We start from the raw sequence: 18,072 nt of genomic DNA on the forward strand, positions 1-18,072 counted from the left end.
TCCACCTAATCAAATCTAGTTTAATCTTTTTTATTAAAGGAAGGTAATTAATTGAATATAGATCTTGATATTCTGTATTGACATTAATTCCCAAATATTTAATTTGTTTTGTCCACTTCAATTTCATAATTTTTTATAAATTGAATAATCATCTTTACAAATTGACAAAATTTCACTTTTAGCCCAATTTACCTTATAACCAGATAATTGACCATAATTTTCTAAAAATTCTTGAATTACTGGTAAAGAAATATCAGGGTCTACCAGGTATAATAAAACATCATCTGCAAATAAATTAATCTTATATTCCTCATTCAAAACTCTCATACCCTTAACATTTTCATTTTGACGTATTAACTGTGCCAAAGGTTCAATAACTATAGCAAATAGAGCAGGTGACAATGGACATCCTTGTCTAGTAGACCTTGTTAAATCAAAAGATTCTGAAATCTGTCCATTAGTAGCAACTCTCTTCTTTGGCTTGGCTTCACGGACGAAGATTTATGGAGGGGGTAAAAAAGTCCACGTCAGCTGCAGGCTCGTTTGTGGCTGACCAGTCCGATGCAGGACAGGCAGACACGATTGCAGCGGTTGCAAGGGAAAATTGGTTGGTTGGGGTTGGGTGTTGGGTTTTTCCTCCTTTGCCTTTTGTCAGTGAGGTGGGCTCTGCGGTCTTCTTCAAAGGAGGCTGCTGCCCGCCAAACTGTGAGGCGCCAAGATGCACGGTTTGAGGCGTTATCAGCCCACTGGCGGTGGTCAATGTGGCAGGCACCAAGAGATTTCTTTAGGCAGTCCTTGTACCTTTTCTTTGGTGCACCTCTGTCACGGTGGCCAGTGGAGAGCTCGCCATATAATACGATCTTGGGAAGGCGATGGTCCTCCATTCTGGAGACGTGACCCATCCAGCGCAGCTGGATCTTCACCACCATGACTACCAGCCCCCCCACATCTCCATCGGGCACACAAAACTCAAAACGGTCAACCAGTTTACCTATCTCGGCTGCACCATTTCATCAGATGCAAGGATCGACAATGAGATAGACAACAGACTCGCCAAGGCAAATAGCGCCTTTGGAAGACTACACAAAAGAGTCTGGAAAAACAACCAACTGAAAAACCTCACAAAGATAAGCGTATACAGAGCCGTTGTCATACCCACACTCCTGTTCGGCTCCGAATCATGGGTCCTCTACCGGCACCACCTACGGCTCCTAGAACGCTTCCACCAGCGTTGTCTCCGCTCCATCCTCAACATCCATTGGAGCGCTCACACCCCTAACGTCGAGGTACTCGAGATGGCAGAGGTCGACAGCATCGAGTCCACGCTGCTGAAGATCCAGCTGCGCTGGATGGGTCACGTCTCCAGAATGGAGGACCATCGCCTTCCCAAGATCGTATTATATGGCGAGCTCTCCACTGGCCACCGTGACAGAGGTGCACCAAAGAAAAGGTACAAGGACTGCCTAAAGAAATCTCTTGGTGCCTGCCACATTGACCACCGCCAGTGGGCTGATAACGCCTCAAACCGTGCATCTTGGCGCCTCACAGTTTGGCGGGCAGCAGCCTCCTTTGAAGAAGACCGCAGAGCCCACCTCACTGACAAAAGGCAAAGGAGGAAAAACCCAACACCCAACCCCAACCAACCAATTTTCCCTTGCAACCGCTGCAATCGTGTCTGCCTGTCCCGCATCGGACTGGTCAGCCACAAACGAGCCTGCAGCTGACGTGGACTTTTTTACCCCCTCCATAAATCTCTAGCCTTCGGACTATTATATAAAGCCTTTATCAATCCAATAAACGAAGAACCAAAACAAAATTTCTGAAGCCCTTTAAATAAAAACTTCCATTCCACTCTATCAAAAGCCTTTTCTGCATCTAATGAGACCACTATTGGATAACTCATTTGAGATTTAAATTTATTTATCAAAGTAATTAGTCGCAAAATATTATCAGACGCATATCTGTTTTTTATAAATCCTGTTTGATCTTTATGTATTATTTTAGGTAAATATTGAGCCAATCTATTAGCCATAACTTTAGCTACAATTTTATAATCTACATTTAACAACGATATTGGTCGATAAGAAGAAACCTGTAAAGGATCTTTATCTTTTTTTGGTATAACCATAATTATTGCATTAGAACAAGATTCAGGTAATTGAAAAGTTTTATAAATTTGCTGTATTACATTCTTATAAATAGAAGATATATCAACATAAAAAGTTTTATAAAATTCTATAGAGAACCCGTCTTCACCGGGTGCCTTTCCATTTGGCATATCTTTTATAGCCATTTCAATTTCATTCTCTGTAAAAGATTTATCCAACTCTTGTCTATCTTCTTGATTCAACTGTGGCAAATTAATATTTTTCAAAAAATAATCTATTGCATCTTCACTTACATCTTTACACTCAGATGTATATAATTTTTTATAAAAATTACAAAATTCCTCATTAATTTCTTTTTGTCTAAAAGTAATACCCGATTTTTTTCTAATTGCTGGTATAATCCTAGATAATTGTTCTTTTTTTAACTGCCATGATAAAACTTTGAGTTTTCTCACCCCATTCATAAAATTTATGTTTAGTTCGATTCATTAAACATTCAAATCGATATGTTTGTAATTCATTATACTTTAATTTTAAATTAGTTAACTGGTTCTTTTGCATTTCAGTAGCATTTTTTTTAATTCTTTTTCACTAACAGTTATCTTTTTCTCTAAATCTTCAATCTCTCTAATTGTCTCTTTCTTTACTTTAGATGCATAGCTAATAATTTGACCTCAAAAAAGCTTTCATTGCGTCCCATAAAACAAAATAACTAGAAACAGAGTTAACATTATTACTAATAAAATCCTCAATTTTTTTTTTTAATAACTAATAAATTCTGGTTTTTGTAATCTTTCTTCTTTGGCTTGGCTTCACGGACGAAGATTTATAGAGGGGGTAAATGTCCACGTCAGCTGCAGGCTCGTTTGTGGCTGACAAGTCCGATGCGGGACAGGCAGACATGGTTGAAGCGGTTGCAGGGGAAAATTGGTTGGTTGGGGTTGGGTTTTTCCTCCTTTGTCTTTTGTCAGTGAGGTGGGTTCTGCGGTCTTCTTCAAAGGAGGTTGCTGCCCGCCGAACTGTGAGGCGCCAAGATGCACGGTTTGAGGCGATATCAGCCCACTGGCGATGGTCAATGTGGCAGGCACCAAGAGATTTCTTTAGGCAGTCCTTGTACCTCTTCTTTGGTGCACCTCTGTCACGGTGGCCAGTGGAGAGCTCGCCATATAACACGATCTTGGGAAGGCGATGGTCCTCCATTCTGGAGACGTGACCCACCCAACGCAGCTGGATCTTCAGCAGCGTGGACTCGATGCTGTCGACCTCTGCCATCTCGAGTACTTCGATGTTAGGGATGAAGGCGTTCCAATGAATGTTGAGGATGGAGCGGAGACAACGCTGGTGGAAGCGTTCTAGGAGCCGTAGGTGATGCCGGTAGAGGACCCATGACTCAGAGCCGAACAGGAGTGTGGGTATGACAACGGCTTTGTATACGCTTATCTTTGTGAGGATTTTCAGTTGGTTGTTTTTCCAGACTCTTTTGTGTAGTCTTCCAAAGGCGCTATTTGCCTTGGCGAGTCTGTTGTCTATCTCGTTGCCGATCCTTGCATCTGATGAAATGGTGCAGCCGAGATAGGTAAACAGGTTGACTGTTTTGAGTTTTGTGTGCCCGACGGAGATGTGGGGGAGCTGGCTGATGGAGGACCTCCGTTTTCTTCAGGCTGACTTCCAGGCCAAACATTTTGGCAGTTTCCGCAAAACAGGACGTCAAGCACTGAAGAGCTGGCTCTGAATGGGCAACTAAAGCAGCATCGTCTGCAAAGAGTAGTTCACGGACAAGTTTCTCTTGTGTCTTGGTGTGAGCTTGCAGGCACCTCAGATTGAAGAGACTGCCATCCGTGCGGTACCAGATGTAAACAGCGTCTTCATTGTTGAGGTCTTTCATGGCTTGGTTCAGCATCATGCTGAAGAAGATTGAAAAGAGGGTTGGTGCGAGAACACAGCCTTGCTTCACGCCATTGTTAATGGAGAAGGGTTCAGAGAGCTCATTGCTGTATCTGACCTGACCTTGTTGGTTTTCGTGCAGTTGGATAACCATATTGAGGAACTTTGGGGGGCATCCGATGCGCTCTAGTATTTGCCAAAGCCCTTTCCTGCTCTTTTCAGTGCCAACCGCTCAGTCCAAGATTCCGCCATGCTCCAGCTCCCTCAACAGCCCCTAAGGCTAGAGCTGGATGAGGTCCTCACCCAGGATGAGACATATAAGGCAATTGAACAACTGAAAAGTGGCAAAGCAGCAGGTATGGATGGAATCCCCCCAGAGGTCTGGAAGGCTGGCGGCAAAACTCTGCATGACAAACTGCATGAGTTTTTCAAGTTTTGTTGGGACCAAGGAAAACTGCCTCAGGACCTTCGTGATGCCATCATCATCACCCTGTACAAAAACAAAGGCGAGAAATCAGACTGCTCAAACTACAGGGGAATCACGCTGCTCTCCATTGCAGGCAAAATCTTCGCTAGGATTCTCCTAAATAGAATAATACCTAGTGTCGCCGAGAATATTCTCCCAGAATCACAGTGCGGTTTTCGCGCAAATAGAGGAACTACTGACATGGTCTTTGCATGACAAAAAAGGTTTTTGTAATAACATAATGTTAAATCTCCATCTTGGGGTTCTCTGAGCATCTTGTGAACTCTGATATTCTAATAATAATAATGAATGATCTGAGACCAACCTTGCCTTATAATCCACCTTATCCTGCAAATGTGTTGAAATTAAGAAATAATCAATTCTTGAAAAGGAATTATGACGTGAAGAATAAAAAGACAAATCTTTCTCTGTAAGATTAAGTCTTCGCCAAATATCAACTAAATTCAAATCTTTCATCATATTAGTCACTTCTACTGCCATCTTAGATTTCTTAATTACTCTTGGATACTTGTCCAATAAAGGCTCCAATACCACATTTAAATTTCCCCCAATCATCACATTGGAATTTGTTTGTCCAAGTAATAAAGACACATCTACAATAAAAGCTGTATCTTCAACATTTGGAGCATAAACATCAAGCAGAGTCCAAGCCTCATTAAGAATTGTACAATTCAGTTTTAATAATCTCCTCCATTTTTCTCTTCATTCTGTAACTGAAATGTTAAATTCTTATGCACTAGAATTGCCACTCCTTTAGTCTTTGAATTAAATGAAGAATAGAAAACTTGTCCAACCCATTCACGTTTAAGTTTCAAATGTTCCTTATCTGTTAAATGAGTTTCTTGCAAAAAAGCCACATCAACTTTTAATTTTTTTAAGTAAGCAAGTACTTTCTTATGCTTAATAGGATTATTTAAACCCTGAATATTAAGAGAGGCAAACTTAAGTTTAGACATTATTTCCAATAACACAAAGAAAAAGAGAAGGAGAAAAAAAAGAAAAGAGAAAAAAAAGGAAAAAAAAAGAAAAACACCCCCTTCCCTTACCCACCTCCTAAAACTACAAAAAAAGAAAAAAAATTTAAAGGTAATAAAAAAAAACTTCACTCCTTAATCCAAAAATTAATTAAAAAAAACAGGTAGGAGGTTGCAACCACCTCCTCCTGTCTCAACCGCTCAATGCGGTAACTCCCACAAAATTATGGGTGTGAGATAACTCACACGTAGCTGATGACTTCTGGAAAATGATGCCCACCCAGCTCTCTCTCCCAACTCCCGTTTCACATTAAACTATCATCATTATCTGAAATCTTCTCACAAAAAAAAAATTTAATCAACTTTGTCACTCCATTGCTTCCATTTCTTCTTGGAATTCGGTTCCCATCTTGCGTCTCCACTCTCCTTGGAGACCGTGGTGGACTACGTCTTTCCTGAAATTGCGTAATTGGCAATAATTGAGCAAAGTCCATAGCTTCCTTAGGATTATCAAAAAATTTTGGTTGATAGCCATCTTGAAAAATCTTCAATACTGCAGGGTATCTAAATGTTGCTTTATATCCTTTTTTCCACAACACTTCTTTCACAGGATTAAATTCTCGTCGTTGAGACATAACTTCTTGACTCAAATCCGGATTAAAAAAAACACGATTGTTCTGAACCATCAAGGGAGATCTTCTTTGTTGTGCATTTCTTATAGCCACACGCAAAATTGTCTCTCTATCATAATAATTTAAACAACGAACCAAAACAGGTCTTGGATTTTGTCCTGGAAAAGGCTTTCTTCTCAAAGCTCTATGGGCACGTTCCAATATTAAGCCTTCCGGAAACTTATCTTGTCCTAACACTTGTGGAATCTATTCAGTGAAGAATTTTCTTGGATCTGATCCTTCCATATCTTCTGGCAAACCAACAATTTTTATATTATTCTGTCTAGATTGATTCTCTAAATAATCAACCTTTTTCGCCAAATTTTTATTCTGAATTTGTAAAATTTCAATTGTTTTATTTACATCTTGTATTTGGTCTCGTACCTCGACTATGCCTTGGTCACAACCATCAAGTCTTTCACTCGTTTCAAGCTTAAAAGCTCCATAATCAACCATCTGTTGAGTATTAATGTCCACCAAAGTATTAAGCTTTGTGTTAACTTGAACTAAAGCCTTACCTATTTCTTTTATTGTAGAGGATAACTTAGATTCAAGATTCTTAATAAGCATATCTACTGGAATAGATTCAGGCACAGTAGGATCTTGCTGTTTCTGTATATCCAAAGGGTCTTCTATTTCCTTTGGTTTAACTGCTTTTCTTATAGTATGACTGCGTGTGGAAACCCCTGCCACAACCTCCTCAACAGCATCTGGAGGCTGATGGCCAGGGTTATCCTTAACCCATACTATATCAAATGCCTTCATTACATCGATGTCTGTTGAAGTCTTCATTACTGGAGGTGCATTTCGCAGCGCCACCGCTACATCAATCGGTAAGCGTCTTTTCAGAGTCGGGTCTTCACCTGGCAGCATCCCAGCTGTTCTAGCTGTCAAAGATTCACTGACAGCGCTCACAGCGGGCGTTGATTCACACGCACGTGCCTGGCCAGCCCTTTGTTCCAAGGGCTGCCGGGCGCCATCTTTAAAGAGCCCTGCCGATAAAGAGCGGAGCTCCGTTGCCGAATCTTGTACCTCTCTTCCTGGATCCATTCCACGCTGAGTCCTGGCTTCTTGTAAACAGGTAGGCTCAGATAACCTCGGGAAATGCAGTTTCTTAATGATCTGTTGCCGTTTTTTGTTACTTCTTTTCAGCAGTTGTACCATTAGAAACTAATTCAACACCTCTAACTATTTCTAAACTTTTAAAAAGTTTTAACGGGCACTTATAGACAAAACAATAACAAAGAGTCAGGAGAGGACTGGAAGGCACGTCTGTTCCTTACGCCATCTTGCCACGCCCCCCACAAAGTCATTTTCTAACAAACCTTTCCATTTTGATGAGAACCTGTATTAAAAAAACTCAATCCACCTGAAAAAGTAAGTCGATCCAGCATTAGGCTATTAAATTAATTCTAAGTCAAGTGGATAAATCCTAAAAGAAATGAATCCCTCCAAAACAAATCTATCCGATTTAAAATACAGTAAATCCAACTGAAAACACAAAAAAAATATGTATCTACTGAAACTTGCCAGATTCATTCAAGGAAAATAATTCAGCCTTGGAAAATATCTCAACATTAAACAAATGAATCCAGCTGATAACACTGAACAAAAAAATTTTTCAAAAGGTTTGCTTCCAGAAAATAAAATTGGGGATTATGAAAGACAACTTCAAGCTGAACAGAAAGATAATTTCAGATTTGCTGTATCACGTAGGAAGTTGGAGAAACATTAAATTAACTGCTATTGAATTTAGCCTGTTTAATTGCATAATGATGTTAGTTCAACTGACTTAAAAATGTTTTGCCGCTGATTTTCGTTTGTACTCAGCATCTGATGCCTCTTGTGTTAGTGCCCAACATTAGTCAGCCAGCATTGACAGATTCCAGTTGCCCTGATATTGCTTTTCCACAATCGCTATGTCCCGGTGAAGCCTTTCACCATGTTCATCACTGATGGCACCGAGATCAGCCGGGAAGGAGTCCAAGTGCGAATGCAGAAAATGAATTTTCAATGACATGTTGCGGTTCATGGTTTTGTCTGCTTGACTTAAAATATGGCAGAAAATGACAAAAATCTAAAAAAAAGAAACGTAATAGGAAAGTTTTGTGGTCATTTTCGTGATCAGCAGCCCAAACTCCATAAAATACCCTTAAAAGTGTTCAGGAAGCAAAATCTTCTTTGTCCAGTGTCATTAAAAAAGAATGCAAAAGCCTTAAAACAAACAAAGTTAAGGAACTCCACCTTAAACTGAGTATCTCCTTAAATTTAATAAAATTTAATAAAAAAATTACTATCTTAATAGAAGTGACTCCACAGGAGAATCCATCTGAAACTAGAGGAGGTGAACTCCACCTTCAAACTAATCATACAAACGTAAATTATAATTTACTCAGATAAGTCATTCTTTAAACAAATAGCTTTCTGCCTGTACAAATATTGCCAGCTACAAACAAATGGAACTGAAAATATGCCAGTGTCACCTGCAACATAATAAATGTGAAAGAGGACGTGGTGACTTGCAACAGGTCTTGCTGTTGGTTACTCAGGTGTATGTGGTAGGCTTATTTCCCTCTCTACTACCCGAGACTAGTTTCCAAAATTAGTTATGAATCTATGGAGGACAAAAAAATCTAACCTTTGTTGTGTTAGTGTTTCTCCCCACCTATAATGAGATAAATATCTGTACCAACTGATGCATGAAAAGCCAAAAAAAATTACAGATACTGAAAGACCAAAATACAGTAAAATCCCCGTTATATGGAATTCAAGCAACCGGCAAAAAAATTGGAGAAAATAAATGGGTAAAAAATATAAAAGTTTAAGATTGGCACTCTCTAATGGATAATTTGCCAACAACACTTAGTCTCAAGCAACTGGCAAATTCACTTATCCGGCATCGACCGATCCCATAGGTGCAAGATACCAGGGGTTTTACTGTAAGTGTGTTGGGAATTCTCAGCAGATTCGGCAGCATCTGTGGTGATCTGTCAGCAAAACAAGCTGGGCCATACTCTCTTCTGTGCCGATATTCTTTTGGTACGAGTGTAAAGAATTGATGGGTGTGTTTTTTTCCAAAAAAATAACTGTTTGTTTTGAACTCCAAGGCATTGACAGAAGCATCATGAGAACTCATTTCTCGATTCAGTGAATTGTCAACTTAGTCTCTCCAGAAATACCAGAATATGTGGTTCCCCAGTTGTTCATGATCTTTCTAGGTGGTTCTCAGCTTATCTTGTGTGCCTAGTCTTGCAACAAAAAAAAAATCTGTGAGACAAGACAGAAATAAAGCTGATTAGATTGTCCTTACAGAGCGGCTTGATGGGCTGAATGGCCTCTTGCTTTATGCATCACATTCGAGATTCTATATAAATGGTGAGGTTCAATCTGTCCCTTTACCCATGAACACTGCTTCTGTTCTCGGAAACCCATGGGATGAAAACTGTGAACATTCAGACCCTGCATTCTCAGTTTCACTCACTCTAACATGCCCCAGTTTTGTAATCATTACAGCCTGTTGAATTTTTATTAATGGATCACCATCCCTCTTGATTCCCTGGTGAATACCAGCGTTCCTTATTCAACTTTGGATGCTGCTCATAGGGCCCCTTTCTTATAAATTACAGAGATTCCTGAAGATGTGGGATTGCGGGGCCTTTCATTGATGTGTCTAATGATCTCATCCCCAGTCATCAACAATCCACTCAGGCCAGTTTTTATTCATTTATTTGAGATCTATCCGTCACTGGCAAAGGCACCATTTGTCACCCATCCCTCGTGGCCCATGGTGAGATATCTTCCTGGACTGTTGCAGTGCTCCCAAAACACTGTTGGGGAGGAATCTCCAAGACTTAGATACTACGATGATGAAGGAACAATGATATATTTCCAAGTCAGGATTGTGTGGGGGTTGGAGGGGAACCTTCAGGTGGCGGTGCTCCCATGTGCTTTATACAGTAAAACCCCTCGGATCCGGCACCTATGGGGATTGTTAGATGCTGGTTAAGTGTATTTTCCGGTTGCTTGAGATTTATTCTTACAATGCCTAACTAATACATCTGAATTAAGAGTTTAAAAGACAAAAATACCATTCTATACTGACACCGAACAAACTTCACTTGTGTGAATATATAAACCTGAAAGTATTTTGCTTTATTTTTTGGTACATGGAAATTAATAAATGTATTCTATTGGAAAAAATAACATAATTTAAAAAATAAAGTCACATTATTTGAACAAATTTGGGAATCGTATATGGAACACAACAGAGAGGGCGGATCTCCACCCCTTAAAATGATAAGAAGACAAAATGACTTGATCCAGTATGTAACAGTAAAGGACACAATTTTCTTGTTTATTTTTATTGTGTGATGACATTGTTTAATGGTTTTATTGTATTGTATATGTTGAACATTTAATGGGTTTGGTGGGAAGGGGGGAGGGAAGGTTGGGGGGAAAAAGGGGAGAAAATGCCACTGTGTATATTTAAGAGCGAAATGTTTGTATGTATATATGGTTCACAGTGTGAAAAATATTTTAAAATTTTTTTTTAAGTATTTTGCTTTATTTTCAGTCACATTCTTTGAAGACATTTAACCATCGCTGCATCTGCAGGTTCCTCCCCCTCCACGGAGATGCCCGAAAGACAAACAAACAATAACATTATATATAATTAACCTCCTCCCTCCCCCAAGTTTACAGATGAAGACTCTGATTGGGCGACTCTTACTAAGCAGGGATAAGGAGACACTTTGAGAGAGTCACCCCAACGGTGAGCGGCATCAACCAGCTCTTCATCCTGGATGACTCCCCATTACTGTTTCACACAACTTTATTCAAACAGCTGCTATGAGGAAAGCCACGACCAAGGCTCTCCCTCCGCTGGCTGGATATTGGCTCTCATCTTCACATAAGTGTGACTTCAGAGAACATTCACTCTTACAATTTTAAACTTGCATATTTTAACCTATTATTTTATTCTTTTTAAGATTTATTTATTGTTCTTGATTTTTTTGCTGGTTGCTAGAGGCTGCTGGTTGCTTGAATACCAGGGGTTTTACTGTACTCGTATTTTTGTTGGGTGGTAGAGCTCATGAGTTAGGGAGGGGATGCCAAAGCAGCCAGGGTGAGCAACTGCAGTACATCTTGTCGCTGTTCCCCACTGCTCCGCTATACACCATTTATGGAAGGAATGGTGAACGGGAAATTAATCAAGTGGGCTGCTTTATCTTGGATGACATGCAGCCTTTTGAGGTGGAGTATCACTGACAGTGGGCCACAGCACGAGTGTCCTGTCCCCTGAGATTGTTCTGTGCCAGTCCCTCACATTAGTAGGGAGTACAAAGCAGAGGCCTATTTCACACTGGAAAGCAAGCTGTGCTGGTGAAAACAGGTCCCAGCTGAATGAAGGTCTTTGAGAAAACAAAAGAGACAGGAGCAGGATTTGGCCATCTGGCCTGATAAAATAAAGCTAGAAAGAAAATGTGAGGTTCTACCACACAAAGCAAGTTTACAAAAAAATGACTAGGTTCAGGATCTAGCTGTAGCAGTCACAGTTTTCACCATTTTGTTCGGGTGCCTGCCCACATTTTGCTCATACCTTGATGAAGCCCGAAACATTGGTTCTGTATCGATATCTTTGCTATGTTCACTGTTCGACCTGCTGAGTTTCTCCGGCCTTGTGTTTTTACTGCTCAATCTCTTATTACATCTCTGGAAGTACATTGATATTTGTATTTCCATGTGTTTCCCTTCTCTACAGCACTCCATCCATGCTCCACGACCCTGTCAGGAGCTCCTCGCTCGTGAAAATGCTGACCATGGAAAGATGATGCCTTACTAAATTCTCCAGCAGTGCAGAAACTGCACGTGCTCAAATTGGAACAACTTTAGCCCACACGCTCAGCTGAGTGCAATTTGGTAAAACAAAAGAAATTAAGTAAGTTATTTTTATTTGAACATACAAACAATTTTCTACACTTTTATAAGAAGAATGGGTATTGATAAATTAGAACAATTTGTGAAACTCAAAGTAGACACAGAAATAAAGGGATTATTTCAAACTGGTTACAGTAGCACCCAAAGGCCTGGATCAATGATCTGGTTAAACAGCAGCTTGGGAATTTACATTCAAATTAAGTTTGAAATCAAATATTTACATAAATTTGAAATGAAGATCTCGTATAAAATCAATGGATTAGCATAATAAGACCATCTGGGTTGCTGGTGTCATTCAGAGAAGATAATCTGCCACCAGTCTGGCGTCTAAGTGACTCGAAACCATCACTACGATTCACTTTTAACTGCCCTCTGAAATGGCCCAGCAAGTGACTCAGTGACCACTGGGCTTGTCAGTGATGTTCACATGCCATGAGTGAACATTAAAAAAACCCCACTATTTTAATCAATTGGAAAATAACACAGAGGAGATTTTATTCAAATTGGCCCCAATGGGAAAGCTTAAAAGAAAGAAAACTTGCTACCTTTTGCCAAGCATCCGCCTTTAGAAAATTAATTAGCATTGAAGAAATGTTCTTCAATATTTATCAAAGTAGGGCTGTGAAGTGCATTTGCTCACACGAGTTGTTTCACTAGCAAGGTGGAGAGATGAGAAATTCACATACAGGTGTAGAGACAATACCACTCAGCTCCTTGAGCCTGCTCCTTCATGTAACGAGATCAGGATTAGCCTGACTGGTAGCTCAACTCGCATCTGCCTGTGATTATTTTTCACCCCCTTGGTCTGAAGAATCTATCTACCTCTGTATTAAAGCTATTCATAGGCTCGATGTCCACCATCCTTTGTGGGAAGTTTCCAAAAACAAATGGCCCTCTGAATTGGATTCCTTCCACACACTTCCAGCCTGTTGGTTTCAGACCAAGATAGAAGGAGATATGTTACCAATTTGATTTTCTTGTTCATGAACTCTTCATCCTTGTGCGCTCCGATATTTAATTCCAAGAGCATAACAGCAGAGCAGATCCATGGATTTCTTGTTCTCAGATATTCCTTCATTCAAAGCCATCACATATCAAACATCAATAAACAAAAACCACACTGCTATAGTTAATTTAACTTGCTTTTCCTGGCATCTCTTCACTGGCAAAAATCGGTTGGCTTGAAATTGACTTGCTCCCTGCCCAAAGTGTTAATTTCAGTTTGTTTATTCAGAACACATAGGCTGATTTCTGGTTTCAGCGGTACTTTCCCAGTCATTGTATCAACCAACAATAACGTCAGGAGAACAGGAAAGACCCGTTCTCTTTTCATTTTAGAGTCATTCATTTTTGCAACTCTTCATCGTTTTCAACAATTGCCAAGAATCTAACAGCTTCTTTACGATGTGGTTATCTCTTTTATATTATACCAAGTAATCACAAGGTGCTGAGTTTAAATATCACTTTTGGAACCAGGCACCATCCCTTAATCTCTCACCCTACCCAGCCTGGTTATTCAGGAACATTCATAATGAAGCCATTCAAAACTCAGAGTGGATCAATTTAATAGCTAGCAAGCCCATTGTTTGCATTGACAATTCTAGACCTCACTGCAACAGAACAGACACCTATGACATACAACAGGGGTATCAGCCAAGATATACGCCACATTGAAAAAGCCATCAGGCACCAATGAGGATCGCAGGGCCTGAAGACTACAAGGGAAACAGGTCAATAGAACATACAGAACCAATTGTGAGCCCAAAAGAAAGCATTCTTAATTTTGGCACCTCCCAATCCCAGGACAGAGAGAGAGAGCAATACAAGATGTTGTCACAACACTGGGACTTAACCCAAATAAGAGAAGTGTCTGCCTCAATCTATTAGCCTCCTGCTTCTCTTTTCTAACCAGTTACCCTCATCACTTTTTTGAATGCAAATTCAATGTAAACTTGTGGACAGTTTTATGCTTGCAGTCCTGTCACCAAATGAGATACCAATTAGAGCAGCCAGCCCAACAACTCATTTCACCAGGTATTATAAAAAGACAATGTCAGAGGGACAGATAGAAGGTTTATGGGATGAGATCGGGGATCCAGGTTGGTCTGTTGCCTCCCTGGTGCCAGGGTCAGGGATATCTCTGATCGAGTTCATAGCATTCTGCAAGGGGAAGGAGAACAGCCAGAAGTCGTGGTCCATGTGGGGACCAATGACCTAGTTAGAAGTGGGGATGAGGTCCTGAAACAGAATTATGTGGAATTAGGTAGGAAGTTAAAAAAAAGGACCTCCAAGGTAGTAATCTCTGGATTGCTGCCGGTGCCACGCGCTAGTGAGGGTAGAAATAGGAGGATGTGGAGGATGAATGTGTGGCTAAAGAGATGCTGCAGGGGGCAAGGGATAAGATTTCTGGATCATTGGGATCTCTTCTGGGGAAGATCGGACCTGTACAAAAGGGACAGACTCCACTTGAACTGGAGGGGGACCAATGTGCTGGCAAGCAGATTTGCTAGAGCTGTGGGGGAAGGATTAAACTAGTTTGGCAGGGGGGTGGGGAATAGAGTGTGAGAGCAGTGTCAAGGGAGCATAGCCACCTAGATAAGAATAAAAACGATAACAAAGGTAGGATGGAGATTAGGGTAGAAGGTAGAAAAAAGAATGTATGTGAGGGTCATTCTCTGAAATGCATATATTTTAATGCAAGAAGCAAAGTGAACAAGGGAGATGAGCTTACAGCATGGACAGATACTTGGGGTCATGATATTGTGGCAATTAGTGAGACCTGGCTACAAGAGGGGCAGGACTGGCAACTTAATATTCCAGGATACATTTGTTTTAGATGTGATAGATCAGGGGGTAAAAAAGGGGGAGGAGTTGCTCTGCTTGTTAAGGAGGACATTACTGCCGTGAGGTGGCAGGATGGTCTGGAGGGATCGACCAGTGAGGCTGTTTGGGTGGAATTGAGGGGTGGAGGAGGCAAGAGGGTGCAAATAGGGGTGTATTACAGACCACCAAATGGGCCAAGAAAATTAGAGGAACAAATTTGTAGGGAGATAACGTATATGTGTGAGAATCATAAGGTAGTGATCATGGGAGATTTGAACTTCCCTCACATTGATTGGGATACCCATACAGTTAGAGGGCTGGATGGGCTAGAGTTCGTTAAATGTGTTCAAGATTGTTTTCTAAATCAATTAGTAGAAGAACCGACTCGGGACGGTGTAATACTGGATCTCCTGTTAGGGAACGAGCTAGGTCAGGTATCGGACATTAATGTTGGAGAACAAATTGGGTCTAGTGATCATAACTCTGTTAGTTTTAGGGTAGTTTTAGGGAAGAGGAAGGAGGGGCTTAAAGTTGAGGTTCTGGATTGGAGAAGAGCAAATTTCGAAGGAATAAGAAGGGATTTGGGGAGTATTGAGTGGGACAGGATATTTTCAGGTAAGGATGTAAATGAAAAATGGAGGATATTCAAAAAAGAAATTTTGAGAGTACAGAGTAGATATGTCCCAGTGAGGATCAAAGGAAAGGCTGGAAGTCATAGGGAGGCTTGGTTTTTGAGGAATATTGGAAATTTGGTAAGGAGAAAAAGGGAGGTGTACAAGAGGTATAAAGAGCAGGGAGCTGAGAATTTGAAGGAGGACTACAAGGAGTATAGAAGGAATCTTAAGAAAGAAATTAGAAAGGCCAAAAAAAGGCATGAAGAGGCTTTGGCAGACAGAGTAAAAATAAATCCAAAGGGCTTCTATAGGTACATTAAAAGTAAACGATTAGTGAGGGATAAAATTGGACCCCTTGTAGATAGTGAGGGTAGGCTGAGTGAGAAGTCAGAGGAAATGGGGGAAATTTTGAATGATTTCTTTGCCTCGGTATTCACTAGGGAAAAAAATCTTGAACCAGTTGAAGTAAAGAAAAATATTGGGGAGGTCATGAAGCATATAAGGATAACCAAGGAGGTAGTGATGGCTGTGTTGAAAAAGATAAAGGTGGATAAATCTCCGGGACCGGACAAAATATTCCCAAGGACACTCAGGGAGACGAGTGTACAGATAGTAGGGCCATTAACAGATATTTAGGATGTCACTGGTCATGGGGGTAGTGCCAGAGGATTGGAGGGTGGCTTATGTTGTTCCACTGTTTAAGAAAGGGTCCAAATGTAAGCCTGGAAATTATAGACCTGTGAGTCTGACGTCTGTGGTGGGTAAGTTGATGGAAAGTGTTCTGAGGGATGGCATTTACAAATATTTGGAAGAACAGGGATTGATAGGTAGTAGTCAGTATGGTTTTGTCAGGGGTAGATCATACTTAACAAACTTTATAGAGTTTTTTGAGGGGCTTACAAAAAAGATTGATGAAAGGAAGGCTGTGGATGTTATCTATTTAGACTTTAGTAAAGCTTTTGACAAAGTTCCCCACAGGAGGTTAGGAAAAAAGGTGGAGGCATTAGGTATAAATAAGGAGGTAGTGAAATGGATTCAGCAATGGTTGGATGGGAGGTGTCAGAGAGTAGTGGTAGAAAATTGTTTGTCCAATTGGAGGCCAGTGACTAGTGGAGTTCCTCAGGGATCGGTCCTGGGTCCACTATTGTTTGTACTATCTGTGTTTTCCACTATCTGTGGAAAACGATCTGGAAGTAGGGGTGGAGAATTGGATAAGCAAGTTTGCGGATGATACAAAGATTGGTGGTGTTGTGGACAGTGAGGAAGATTACCATAGATTAAAAGATGATTTAGGAAGGCTGGAGGTGTGGGCTGAGAAATGGCTGATGGAATTTAATACAGATAAGTGTGAGGTGTTACATTTTGGAAAGGCAAATCTAAATAGGTCATATGCATTAAATGGTAGGGTACTGAGATGTGCAGAGCAACAAAGGGATTTAGGAGTATCAAGGCTGATACTCAGGTCGATGGTGTGGTGAAGAAGGCATTTGGAATGTTGGCCTTCATAAATTGGAGTATTGAATTCGAGAGTAGGGAGGTTATGATGAAATTGTACAAGGCATTGGTGAGGCCAAATTTGGAGTACTGTTTTGGTCACCAAATTATAGGAAAGATATAAACAAAATAGAGAGAGTGCAGAGAAGGTTCACGAGAATGTTGACAGGATTTCAAGGTTTGAGTTACAGGGAAAGGTTGTGCAGACTAGGGCTTTTTTCTCTGGAGCGAAGAAGATTGAGGGGGGACTTGATAGAGGTGTTTAAGATTTTAAAATGGACAGACAGAGAAAATGTGGATAGGCTTTTTCAATTAAAAGTGGGGGAGATTCAAACTAGGGCATGGTTTAAGATTGAAGGGGGAAAATTATAAGGGGAACATGAGGGGAAATTTCTTTACGCAAAGGGTGGTAGGGATGTGGAATGAGCTTCCGGCAGACGTGGTTGAGGTGGGATCATTGGTTACATTTAAGGAAAGACTGGATAGTTACATGGATAGGAGAGGATTGGAGGGGTATGGACCAGGTGCTGGTCAGTGGGACTAGGAGGGTGGGGATTTGTTACGGCATGGACTAGTAGGGCCGAACTGGCCTGTTCTGTGCTGTAAGTGGTTATATATTGTTAATGTGCTAGCTTACCCCTTCAACTGTCAATGGATCATATGTCCAAATATGAAACTTTGTATTTCAAAATGTTTAAATCAGTGCTTCTCAACCTTTTTCTTCCCACTCACATCCCACTTTAAGTATTCCCTATGCCATCGGTGCTCTGTGATTAGTAAGGGATGCTTAAGGTGGGATGTGAATGGAAAGAAAATGGTTGTAAACCACTGTTTTAATCGTCCCTCATTGACTCATTATGTGCACGGTTTCAGAACTCAAAAGGAAATGGGCCCAATGAAATATTTTTCTCAAGCAAAATATTTCAGTAACAATTGGGTCTGGAGCAGTGATTCTCAACCTTCCCTTCCCACTCATATCCCACCTTAAGCAATCCCTTACTAATCACAGAGCACCGATGGCGTAGGGATTACTTAAAATGGGATGTGAGTGGGAAGAAAAAGGGTGAGAACCACTGGTTT

At 40.7% G+C, this 18,072-nt stretch overlaps 1 protein-coding gene across 1 annotated transcript in view; it reads left to right on the plus strand.

Annotated features, from left to right (window-relative positions):
• Window positions 1–18,072, plus strand: part of LOC138747023 (polypeptide N-acetylgalactosaminyltransferase 6-like) — a 187,742-nt gene that overhangs the window by 12,623 nt on the left and 157,047 nt on the right. Inside the window, exon 2 of the mRNA XM_069905863.1 lies at window positions 11,886–12,062. The gene's annotated coding sequence lies outside the window, so the exon portion shown is untranslated. The remainder of the gene's footprint in view (window positions 1–11,885; window positions 12,063–18,072) is intronic.

The sequence above is a fragment of the Narcine bancroftii genome, chromosome 12 (assembly GCF_036971445.1).
Source record: "Narcine bancroftii isolate sNarBan1 chromosome 12, sNarBan1.hap1, whole genome shotgun sequence".
In the NCBI taxonomy this organism is placed as follows: domain Eukaryota; kingdom Metazoa; phylum Chordata; class Chondrichthyes; order Torpediniformes; family Narcinidae; genus Narcine; species Narcine bancroftii.